Below are 13,169 nucleotides of genomic sequence, written 5' to 3'. Positions count from 1 at the left end.
TACACACTGTACAAGCGGGGAGGAGGGGATTATCTGGAACTCAGAGATAAGGGGAGCAGGGAGATAATAGTTGACAAGACACACTCTTATTCATAGCAGATTATATTAGTTTTGTGGGGAGGCAAGATGAATGAATGTGTGCATGTCTGGGCTATTTAGGGAGAAGATAAAATGAAGCAGCAAAGTCCAGGAGTAGAGAGAATAAGGTTCTAGGTCTCAACCAAGGGACAATGCTGGTTCTCTTTGCTGTGACCCTGATCCCAGGTCCATCTGGTGATCTTCAGAGGGTGTCCTATGCCCAGAATAGTTCCTTCTTTCCTTTCTCCCACATTTTCAGCCCACACTGTGGACTGTTTACTCTGCCGAGACATTAGGGAAAACGGGAATTATCATCCCGCAGGGTGGTAAGGGGTGATCTTCCTATGACCTTGCCAGCACGTTTCCTTCTAGGGGGCCTAGAACCTGAGGAACACGGAGTCTCAGAACCTCTCAAGAACTTATCAGGGTCCTGGCCGGTCCTTCGAAGTGCCGGAGACTGTTCTGTTACTTCCGTAGTGCATGCCTGTTTTTGGGAAACCTCAGTTTGCCTCAGGAAGGCTGGTAGTTTCTGGTGTTCTGGTGTTCTGGTAGTTCTGGTGTAGTGGAGTACCCAGAGCCAAACCCTTCCCTGCTGTGTTGAAAACTTCACAGGTGGAACCCGCTCAGTGGAGTGCTCTGGCTTAGAGGCCTCAGCCCCAAAGGCCTCACTAAGCTGCTTTACCAGCTGGTTTGGAGGGTCTACTCTGCTGGTTTTCATGGGTGTTTGGAAAATGCCAAATATGGGAGAGGGAGGATATGAGCCCTGAAGTTGCTCCATATCCTTGGGACCCACTTTCTGCTGCTCTGCCATGGTAGAGGGACTTTGTTGTGATGAGCTCTCCACCTGGATGGAGGTGCGCAGAATGCTGCTCTGGGAGGACAAGAGTCTGTTTACGTGCTCCAGACCCTTGTTGCATGGCGCAGGACGGGCCAGGGTGGCCTGGACACTCTTGGCAGAGCCTATCCTCATAGCTCAGCCGACCAGAGGCCCACAGGGACGGGAGGACGGGAGGACCTGCGAGGAAGAACGGGAAGCTCAGGTCTCTGACACCTTCCCCACTGCTTCGCCCCCGAACCAAAGAGATATGAGTTGACCTTTGACTTCTGACTGCCTTTGTTCCCTGGATTGGAGGCCCCAGTGTGGTCAGGACAGAGGGTCCTGGCAGAGAAAGAGGGTGGAGGGGAGGTGCCTCCCAAGCTCCAAGAGCTTGCTCTCTTTCTGAGGTCAGGCTTTTCTTGGGAATCTGTTCCCATTCCTTCCTTTCATTTTCTTCAGTATATTTTTAAATACTCTAGAAATCCAATTTTTCTTCCTTTTGTTTTTGTTTTTCATTTTGGTGGCTAGACCCTCATCATTCTCACTTCCTACCAACTACAAATTAAAAAAAAATCAAACCCTTGGTAACATACATACAAAGCCAAGGAAAACAAATCCCCACAATGACCATCTCCAAAAAAGAGTATATGAGTATATATATAATATGGATGTATGTATCTGGATCTGGATCTGTATATGTATATGTATATATACACATATATATATACATATATACATATGTATATAAACACATACATACATACAATATTTCTGCAACATGAGTCCATCACCTCAGAGGGTGGGCAGAGGATTTCATCATTGGTTCTCTGGGTTCAAAGTTGATCATTACATTAATAAGAGTTCTTTAATCTTTCCAGGAATTTTTTTGTCTTTTTTTTTTTTTACAATGGTGCTGTATGAAATGTCTTATTTTTTCTTGTATTCTGCTCATTTCACCCAATGGGTAAGTAACTTAGCCAAGGTCACTCAGCAAGTAAGTTTCAGGTCTTGTGACACAGCTTGGTATTCTTATTATAACTCTAGCTATTTCATACTGTTTCTCTGTGTCTGTCAGACGAAATCAGAATTTTGCATATTGATTTGTTAGCCCCACGTAAACAAGCCTTATATGAATGAGACTGGTTTTTTTCACAATGAAGAACTGTTTTTAAGGAGAGGAACATTTTATCTGGCATATATATGTGTGTATGTGTATGTGTATGTGTGTATGTGTGTGTCTATATACATATATATGTGCATATATACACATGCATACATGCATGCATACATATATATGTATATATATGGACACACATACACATATACATAAACATACTTATAATTTTTTGACTCTAACACTAATTGTATGGCATAGCCAGCACACTCATTCTCTCTGAGTCCAGGTTCACATCTATAAGTTAAGACTAATGATCTCTCTGACTTACCTCACAAGGTTGGAGTAAACATATAGTGAATTAATTTGAAAACCTTTTGAAAATTTTAAACCCTATGCACATACTATTTTGCCAAAAGAGTTGATCATGAGTTTCCTCCTTTTAACAAAATGCTATCATATCAAAATGACATGAACTTATTGTAGAAAAAAAAGTGACTTATACAGTTGAAATATTATAGATAAGAGGGCAAAAGACCTGGATTCTAATGACCTCTGGGACATTAATTGTATGACCTTGAGAATATCACATAATCTCTATGGTTATCAGTTTTCTCATTTCTAAAATAATTGAGTTAGACTTGTATAGCCACGAAAGGAGTAGAATTGAGCTATAGGGACAAGACAACAGCAACTGGAGTCAATATACCAAAAGACTATATCACACTCTACCTTATTCTAGGACAACTTGTTTATATACACAGGGGAAAATGAGACTAATATTAAAATATTTGGCAACTAATCTTTATGACTCTAGACAGAAGTAAAATTCCCCATAGGTGGTAACAATGAGTTAGGCAATTATAGTAAACTTCTTTCCAGAAGAGCAGGAGTCGAGTATCCTTTGGTGTCTTTCTTTTTGGCTCTGAAATTGTTTCCGCCATCATGTGGATATTCATTTGAAGGTGGGGGAGGTGAGAATGGCAATATACTCTGCACTGGGCTAGGGGGTTGAGCAACCCACATTCCTGGCCATGAAAAACAACAAAGGGATTTTGCTAACATAAATATAGATCACAAAATCATAAAAATATATTGCCTTGACAGAAATATTCTGAGCCATTTTCCTTCCTTTGAAAGTCTCTCTACCAAGTTAATGGACTTTTATTTATAGGCAGGGAACCATGACCCCCTTCTTACATTTTTTATAATATTATATTATGGGATAATTTTCAAAAGGTAAACATTTATCCCAAACAATCTTTACCTATTGTATTGCAGTTAGAGGAGGGTCTGAGCTACATAAATTTGAAAAGATAAGTTACAACTAGACGTAGAGAACGGGAAACTAATAAGCTGAAAATTCTACTGGGAGCTGCTTCATATGGGTTCATTTGTGAAGATTCTGAGGCGAGAGAACAAATTAAAGCATTGTGAAATTCTCATTGCAAAATTGCAAACCACATCAAAACTGACTAATCCCAGGTTCGTGCACAAATTTCAAAGCAAAAGTCTTTCATTCAGGTTTGGAAAAAGTCATTGTGTTGTGTGTTGTACTGTCATTTTTAACCCTAAAAAATTAGATGAAGGAGTCACTGTAGCATTAGAAATGACATGATATGCCTGAGTAGATATGTGCAGTGAGGAAGATTGAGGAGTCAAGGACAACACCAAAGTTTTGAATCTGTAAGATTAGAAGAAGGATGGTGCCTTTAACAGCTACAGCTAAGTTCAAAAAAAGGTGTAGTTATGTGGGGAAAGCATAAGTTCTCTTTTAGGCATGATGAGTTTGAGCTATCTAGTACACCCAATTTGAAATGTTAATAATATGTTAGAAAGTGACAGAGGGCTGAAGTTTAGAGAGAGACTATAACTGGATTTATAGATCTATGAGTTATCTGTGTGGAGACGGAAATTATATCCATTGGGCTGATGAGGGCACTGTGGAAGGCACTTTAGGGTAATTGATTTGTATCAGTAGTATAATATACAGTTCCTTCCTCTCAAGGAATTTGCTGCAAGGAGGCACATGCCTCTTTTTCCACCCCCGCCTCTGCTATTTGTATGGCTTAGTCTAATTGGGACACTCTCAGAGAAAATATAACCCCCTGCCCCACAAACACACAAACTCCCAATGCATTAAAGTAGATGTGAGGGAAAGGGGAAAGTACTAACTTGGTTTAGGTGACAGAAAAACACAAGGTTGGGTGCCCCAATGTGTAGAAACCATATTAGAAAAAGGGAACATTGTGGGCTATTTTGAGGCATAGGAAAGAACATTTAGAGTTGATTATGTAAGTAGAACTAGCTGTGGATGAAAGTCTTCATTCCTAATCAACTTGTGGAAATTGGTCTTTGCTAGAAAACAGGAGCTCATTAGGTTTATAAAGACCTTTTTAGTTCTAAAATACCCACATGCCATTGCTCCATTTTCATGGTACTCATCTGAGTGAACCAAATTCCCCTGTGCTAAGTATTTTCAATGTGCTGTAAAGAAAAAAAAAAAAAAAAGAATGAATTCACTTCCTTCTCACCTCTCTCATGGAATCACTAGTCTACTTCAATATTTAGCTCAAATCCCCCATAACTGCTAGTGCCTCTTCCATTAATTACTGTGGACATATTTTAAGAATTGCCGAAATGTCTTTGTAGGTGTAGAAAGAAGTGTGCTGCCTTTGCTTTATGGATATTTTCCTTTTATCACAATATTCAGAGAGATCATTGAATTCCCTTTCTTCCCCTGAGTAGTCAGAGCAAGTCACATTGAACACTTTTCTGAACTTTCTTGTCAGGGTAGCCTCAGGAAGAAAATAGTACACTATCCCAGTAGTCTTCACTGTAATGGGGACATAAATTTTGAATTACAGAGAAATGACCATCTTCATTTTTTTCAGTGCCTAATATAATAACATAAATAGAAAAAAATAACACTTTGATAAGCATTTCCAAACTATATAGGTTTTTCCAATTCCATTTTTTCCTTTTTTATGTTTCACTAAATGCAACTGGAGATTGTGCTAAAGATAATGCATGAGAGGAATTTAGTTGGGATTAAAAGCATTGGAATAGAAGCTAAAAAATTGAAACTCTAGTCTTAGCTCTGTAACTAACTGTCCCCTAGGGCAAGTAACTTAAATACTCTAGACCTCAGTTTCCGCATTTCTATCCTACTTCATTTGGTGGTCTTATCATCTACCATGGATTTAATTTTCCTATATATGTTGATTTTTCAAATCAATCTATCTTGCCCTAACCCCTCTGCTGATCTCTAGTTTCTCATCTCCCATAGCTTTTCTGACATTTTAAACTGCATATCCAGTTGATTTCTTAAATTCTACACGTCCAAAACTGAACTTATTATTTTTCCTCCTAAACTAACCCCCCAACTTCCTTATTACTGTAGAGGACAAAACCATCCTCCCATTTCCTCAGACTGGCAATCTAGGTAATATTCTCAACTCTTCACTCTCTTACTCTCTGTATACAATCTGTTGCCAAGGCCTGTCAGTTTCATCTTTGCAACATCTCTTGCATATGGCCCCTTCTCTTCTCAAATACTGCCACTACCATGGTCCAGGCCATCATCACCTCATTTTTGAACTTTTGCAATGGCCTGTTGGTGTGTCTGCATGCTACAAGTCTCTTCCCCGCTCCAACCTATCTTCCATTTACAGGTCTGACTATGTCACCCCCACCTACTCAGCAAACTCCAGCAGCTCCCTATTACCTCCAGGATTAAATACAAAATCCTCTGTTTGGCCTTCATAGCCCTTCACAGCCAGTCCCCTCACCTATAAATCCCTCTGCCCATCTTTTCTGTCTAATTTTACCTTACTTCCTGACAATTTATTGACACTGGTCTTCTTGCTCTTCAATGGACAAAACTCTCTGTGTCCTTGCTCTGAGAATTTACTCCAGCTGTCGCTTTGGCTTGGAATGTTCTCCCTCCTTATCTCTATGTTCTCACTTCCCTGGTTTCTTTCAAGACCAAGCTAAAATACCACTTTTCAATTTCCTCATCTTTAAAATAGGAGTAGGATGGAATAGATAATCTCTAAATTCTCTTATATCTTGAAAAGTCTATAAATTCAGTAATCAAATTTACAATTATGACACTAAGAATGATTTTTAAAAGATCTGCCAATATTGTGATAAATGCTAATTTTATAATCATTGAAAAATAAGCTTAGAATAATAACATTTTAGCTTGTCCTGGAATGTTAACCTGTGACATCACAGCACCAATGCAGAGTTATCTTTAAATGATTTATCTTCCTGAAGAAATAAAAAAGTACTAAGTTTGTGAGAGCATTTGGGGAATTTAACCATATAATTAAGGTGAAATAAGCTTTATCCATAGAATAGGTCACCTTAAATTTATTTCAGCTTATTCTTCAAATGCTGACAATTATTCATAAATAACCTCATGACTATAGTTCAAATGGTATTATATTCATCTATCTGCTTACATGTTATACCCTTAGTAGAATAAAAGCACCTTTAGGACAGGAGCTGTTTTTCTTTTCTTTTCTTTTTTTTTTTACTACGAAGCTCCAGGATTTAGCTTAATGTCTCGCATTCTATTAGGAACTTAATAAAAAATAATTGGATGGAATTAAATGAAGTTAAATAATATAGGCAAAAACCTTTGGTTTTAATCTGAAATGAGATTAAAAATAATCACATTCATAGAGAAGAATGTTCTTTATTAACTTATATTTTCTCAGAATATAATCACTTTCAAGATGCTTGCCTTTTCAATGAGGGTGGGTGGGGAGGAAATTTGTAACCCAAAGTTTTAAAAACACATGTTAAAAATAAAAAAAATTTAAAAAAGAATATAATCACTTTCCTGATAACCAGCAAGTAAGAAGAGCAATCCAGGGGCAGCTAGGTAATGGATAGAGCACTAGCCCTGGAGTCAGGAGGACCTGAGTTCAAATTTGGCCTCAGACACTTGACATTTACTAGCTGTGTGACCCTGGGCATGTCACTTAACTCCATTGCCTAGCCAAAAAAAAATCTATAAATTCTCTGAAGAAAGGCAGCAATCTCACAAGGGTGTCAATTCAGCTATGAAGAATACCTATAAGTTATTTTTAAGAAAAACATTTTTAAAATAAATGTTGCAGTGACTGCAAAGAAGGGACACTCCTGTTTAAAATATTCTTTTAAACTGCAACATACATTTCTGATGATGTCCTTCTATATACTATTTTCTATTGAATCCTTAGGCAGCCAATCATGGAGATTTTCTGTGATATCTCAGGCCTTGTCAGAAAGCACAATGCCTACTGAGCTCTCTGGAGAATATGTAACCAGGTTTTATATAATAAGATCCAGAAGGTGAGTCATCCAGAGACTATCTCCTTTAAATTGGCTATGGTATAGCTTGGAGATTTATATTTAGATGTGCCAAACCAGTGCCTTTTATAGACTCATCTTTCATAGTGTACACAAAACATATTAGAAATCTCTTGACTAGTGTCAGTGAACAACTTATTTCTCCAGAGAGAAATTGAAGATAAGGAATTGGAAGTTGTAGGAGACAGAGAAGCTTTGCATCATCCTCCAGAAATACTTGCTGATTTGTTACAGTTTCTGTAAAATACAAAATCACAATGAATTTTCATGAAAGACTTGAAATCATTTTTTTTAACTGACAGATCACTCCACTGCCTGATTGGAAAACTTGAGCAATTGGTCATTTCAATTCTCAATGTGTTATGATGAGGACTTATTGTCCATGCCATCTTTTTAATTAAATTTTATGTTTTCAATTAATAAGCATTTATTTTTCACCCTCCAAGTTCCAATCAAAAAAAGAAAAGCAAACACCTTGCAATAAATATGCATAATCAAGGAAAACAAATTCCCTTATTTTCCACATCTCTAAATGTATCTGATTCTGGGACAAAAGGATGTTTTCTGAGAAAACTGAGGAGACCTTTATAAATTGTTACAGAGTAAAGTCAGCAAAACCAGCAGAACAATTTCTATTCTAATGAAAACATTGTAAAAATGAACAACTTTGCAATAATTGAGAACTGTCCATTCCTTTTTCCTACATACTCCAAATTAAGTTTAGTCTACATAAGCAGTGTCAAACACTTGGCCTGCCAGACATGCAGCCTGCAACACTCCCAGATGAGACCAATACTAGATTAAAATGCAATCAGGAAACGTTTAACTAAATAAATTAAAATACAATGGAACAGAGATAATGTTACTATGTGATTTTCTAAGTAAGTATCACATTTGCAGGGCTTGTTATGTATAGTTTAGAGGCCCCTATTTCTATCTGAGTTTAACATCACTGATCCATATGAAGACAAAGCAATTCAGATAGGAAAGGATAGGGGAGTGTAGAACCTTAGTCAAATGGCATGTGCATATCAAGTAGATAATCTGATGGACTGAATTTTTCCATGTTTTATTTCAGACTATGCCACTTGGCACACACTTGACGTTGCACAAATTACTTCACCTCTTGCTTTTCAGTTTTTCATCCCTTGTAAGGAATTAACCTAAATGATCTCTGATGTCTCTTTATTGCAACTGGTCATTCAGACCCAAGTCTTGAAGTTTAAACACAGTTCTTATGTTTGAACCAGCCCTGCTAAGTGAACCTCACACTTGTTCAATATCCTCTTCAAATATGGGTGTTTTAACCTTTTCTATTGTGTGTTTCTAGAGTGAGAAAGTTTAGAATTAGTCTTTCTAGCAACAAAAAAATGAAACAAACAATTGCCGTTACTTCTTAAAGCCATTGGAAAAGTTTGAAACTGTTTTAAAAAGTTAGTTCTGAGAAGCTTTTGCCCATAGATTTTCTTATGTCTAAAACTATTGGGTCACTGCTGAATTCAAAACTTACCCTTCTCCTGTAAGATGCATACACCATAATCTTGCTCTGCATGAAAAAAAAAAAAAGGTCTTGATAATATTTACTACCATATCCTCTCCTGACCTCCTGAACAAAGCTGAAGCAGGTCAAACCTGATGTTAGAACTTTGTCAGAACTTTTGTATAAATATTTCAACACATGAAAGTTGTGTGGTCATGACCTCCCTTATTTTGTGGTAATGGTTCCATAATCTTATAGACTATGAAGGATACTTTAGCAGAACATACTGATTTAATCAACATTTTGCTGAAAAATTGCTTTTTTAAGTGGCAAATTCGATTCAAAGGTTTGAAATACAAACCAATCAAAGACCAACACCATTTGTATGCGATTTGACATTTTCATTCCTACTCTGATGATGTTCTTCTCCATGCTGCTCTAGTTTGCATACTTTTAGAACCAATCACTTGATGTGCAAAGGAAAATCACCCATCATGTGGCTAGATCATTTTTCTCCTTTACCCTCCTACCCCCACCTTTACTAATTGAGTTGAAAGCAAGAAAGGGGGAGAAGAAAATTATAACAAATATGCAAAATCAAGCAAAATGAATCTAGGTGGTGGCCTTGTCCAAAAATGTGTGCCTCTGTACCTTATTTCCATCACCTGCTTCTAGGTAGGTGACATGCTTCCTCCTAGGTCCTCTGGAGCATGGTCTTTGATTTGGTTAGAGATCTTAAGTCATTCAAGTTATTGTTATTATTGTTTTTTGCACTGTTTTTCTTTTTCTATAAATTGTTTTTCTGCTTATGCTCACTTTACTCTGTGCCGTCCGGTTTTCTGTGAAATTGTTTCTTTTGACACTTATGTCTAAATAATAATTCATTATGTTTTGTCATATTTAATTCATCCAGTTCAACAATTATCCAGTTTTCTGAGGCAATTTAATGCAACTCCTGTGATTCTAGTTATTTTATTCCTTCTTCTGTCCCATCTTTTAATTCTTCCTTCAAAATCATTAAGTTTATTTATTTATTTGAGAAACTCAGTTCTGAAATGTGTAGGTGTAATCTGTGTGTCAATTGAGCCTAACTTTTGGCAGAGAGAGAAAATTCAATATTGGGGTGATTCTTTATAATGATAATAGGTTCCTATCCCACCTCTGGGAATGACTATATTTGTGACTTCAGTAAAGTGACAAACAACCCTTTCCTGGTCTTAGTTTCCTTCTCAGCAAAATGAGGGCATTGGTCTAGATGGCCTGTAATTTCATCTCTGTGGCTTGTGTCATACCTACCTAGGGTTAACCTGGTAACAGCATAATACTGGTGGCCCAAAAAGTCTTAATGAAGTTTTAAGCTCTCAAAACTTTTTATTTGCGCTTTAGTAGCTTAAAACTCCACTAACACTTTTGGCTACTCTATATGGCTCATAATCTTTTAAAGGGCCTTGAACCACTCTGCAAGCACTGAGACTTATAAGCACACTGGTCAAATAGTCAGTTTTTTAACAACATTAGAGATGAGAAAAGAAATTACAATGTAAATCCTTTCAGCAGGGCAATAGTTGTAGTTGCCCTACTCTGTGAGCTCCATTTTCTTCTATCCTCTGTCAAGATTTAGAGTTAATTAGTGAAATCCCTAACTCAACTGTTGCAATGTTTATCTCAAACCCTCAGACCTACTGTTACCCCTTCCTGCTCACCTTCCCCTAGAAGTCCGCCTATTTTCTTTCGCACATCACAGATGGCACATACCAGCTGTCACCCCTGCAAGTCTCTCTCTCTCTCTCTTTCTCTCTCTCTCTCTCTCTCTCTCTCTCTCTCTCTCTCTCTCTCTCTCTTTCTCTCTCTCTCTCTCTCTATTTCTCTCTCTATTTCTGTATTTCTCTCTATTTCTCTCTTTCTCTCTCTCTATTCTTCTCTCTCTCTCTCTCTCTTTCTCTCTCTCTTTCTCTGTCTCCATCCTCCTTTATTAGCATAGTACCACAATTCCTAGCTTGGATTTGCAACCTCTGGGTAATTTTCAACTGACTCCATGCTATTCTTGGTGATCTACCCAAAAAATTTCTCCTATACATCTATTGTTGACTGGCTTTTTGTTAAATACTTGTAGAAAAGTTGCTTCACCTCTTATTGGTACATTCCTGCTATGCAGATATTGGGAACTCATAAGGTCTTTTGTTTGTTTGCTTGTTTGTTAGCATAATTAGTGTTTGCTTGATTAAATAAATAATGTCCTTACACTAAAAGCAAGTAGTATCATCTGGGAGTAAGATATAGACTGGTCATTTAGCCCATAACAGTTTCTCCAACATAATTTCAAATCAATTAATTGATGAGCCTTTACTATGTGTCATGTACTCTATTAGTTATTGGAAATCCAAATACAAAAGTGAGTGGTTGCTTACCTTGAAAGAGGTTACATTCTATAGGGGAGAACATGTGCACAGAAATAAGTAAATAATATAGATGGATCACTCTGAATTCCTTTCCTGACTCAGAATTCCATGATCAGTAGAAAAGTTGGGAGAGGAAGACAGAAATAGTGACATCCAAGAATAGATCAAAGTTGGGGATACAACTGCCAAATGTACCCTGGATTCTGATAGCTCACAGAGGGGGAGATTTCATTAGAAAATCTGGCTTAGGAATATGCTAAATATGACTTAATATTTAATAGAACCAGAGCTCTGAATTCTATGAAAAAAATTAAAATTTAAGGATGATTTTCATCACATTAAATGTATCTGTTGTGAAGAAAGCCTCCTCTAGAAGCATGACTGAATGTCAGTTTAAACATCCATCCCTTGCTGTTCTGTCAAAACCTGAAATGAAATGAGAGAATTAGAGCATTAAACAAAGTACACACAAGGAATTTTATTTTATTTTTTTTAATGGCTGCAGTTCATCTTAGACAATTCAGAAAAGTCAATCCAGAGAAGTCACTTCCAGCAATGTAGAATGTTGGTGACATAATGACCTAATTATTTAAAAGCCAGAAATGTAAATAGCCATGTAGACACTCCCTTACTCCTCCTACAATTTCAAAACAAATTCATTTTGGTTCTACATTTATTAATCACCTATTAGGTGATATGTACTAGGAATTCAAAGAAAAAATAAAGCAAAATATGACCTGTGCTTGGGGTACATAAAAAAATCAAGTCACTTTAAAGAGATTTAAAATATTTTAAAGAGATTTTAGGTGTTGGTTATATCAAAGTAGTAATAATACATATCCAGACAGATTTTGTTCAGAATCAAGTCTAATATAATGTTAATAATAATAGTTAACATTCATGTAGTCTTACTACATGTCAGGGACTGTGCTAAGTGCCTTAAAACTATTATTTCATTTGATCCTTGTAACAACGCTGGGAAACAGGTGCTATTATTATCCTCATTTTACAGGTATGCAAACTGAAATAAGCAGAGGTTAAGTAATTTGTCCAGCATCACATAGCTAAGAAGTGTGGTAGACCAGATTTGAACTCAGGTCTTCTGACTCCAGGCCTGCTTACTACCCACTGCACTGAGAAACTGCCCTAAATCATTGCATGAAAAATTAAAAGAGGAGATCATATACCTTTCAAATCTATGTGGATAAGGGATGAATACATAACTAATTAAAAAAACAAAATGAATAATTTTGATGACAAGAAATCCAAAAGCTTCTGTAAAAAACAAAATTAATTCATCTAGGAAAAATAAAGGAAGTGGTCAGCTGGGAGGAGAAAAAAACTTCTTCTTAAATATTTTAAGGGTTTTACATACAATATGTATAGACAACTATTACCGACATATAAGACCAAAAGCCATTTCCCAATGGAGAAGCGGTCTGCGCATATGAACTACGACTTCTTTAAAAAAAGAATTGTAAGTTCTTAGCAATCATGTGAAAGAATGTTCCAAATCACCAACGAGAAGAGAAATGCAAGTCTAAATAACCCTGAGGTTTTATATCACTCACAGCAAGTTGGCAAAAATGACAAAAGCAGGGATTAGTCAGTTTCTCTTTCAGTTCTCTAACACTGCCTTCCAAATCAGTTGAAAACAACAATAAAGAAAAAATACACAGACACGTTTTTTCTATTTATTTAAAATCAGCCCAATAGACTGTTGGGAACACATAAACAAAACAACAATCCAAATGACTAAATGTTCCACATCTTAAACATCATGCTATTGCATAAGCAGCTCTGTATTTGTGGGGAAAAAATGAAAATACAAAGAGGACATAGACAAAAATGTGATGTTCTCTACTCAATTACTAACATATGAATTTTTATTCAATGAAAACCCAAAACACCATTAAC

General features: G+C 36.7%; 1 pseudogene; it reads right to left on the bottom strand.

The window, feature by feature from the left end:
- Positions 1 to 209: 209 nt before the first annotated feature.
- Positions 210 to 1,048, bottom strand: LOC114023811 (annotated as a pseudogene).
- Positions 1,049 to 13,169: the final 12,121 nt, after the last annotated feature.

The sequence above is a fragment of the Vombatus ursinus genome, unplaced genomic scaffold (genome assembly GCF_900497805.2).
Source record: "Vombatus ursinus unplaced genomic scaffold, bare-nosed wombat genome assembly UNPS02014818.1, whole genome shotgun sequence".
In the NCBI taxonomy this organism is placed as follows: Eukaryota; Metazoa; Chordata; class Mammalia; order Diprotodontia; family Vombatidae; genus Vombatus; species Vombatus ursinus.
This window is presented reverse-complemented; position numbering and strand designations above follow the sequence as displayed.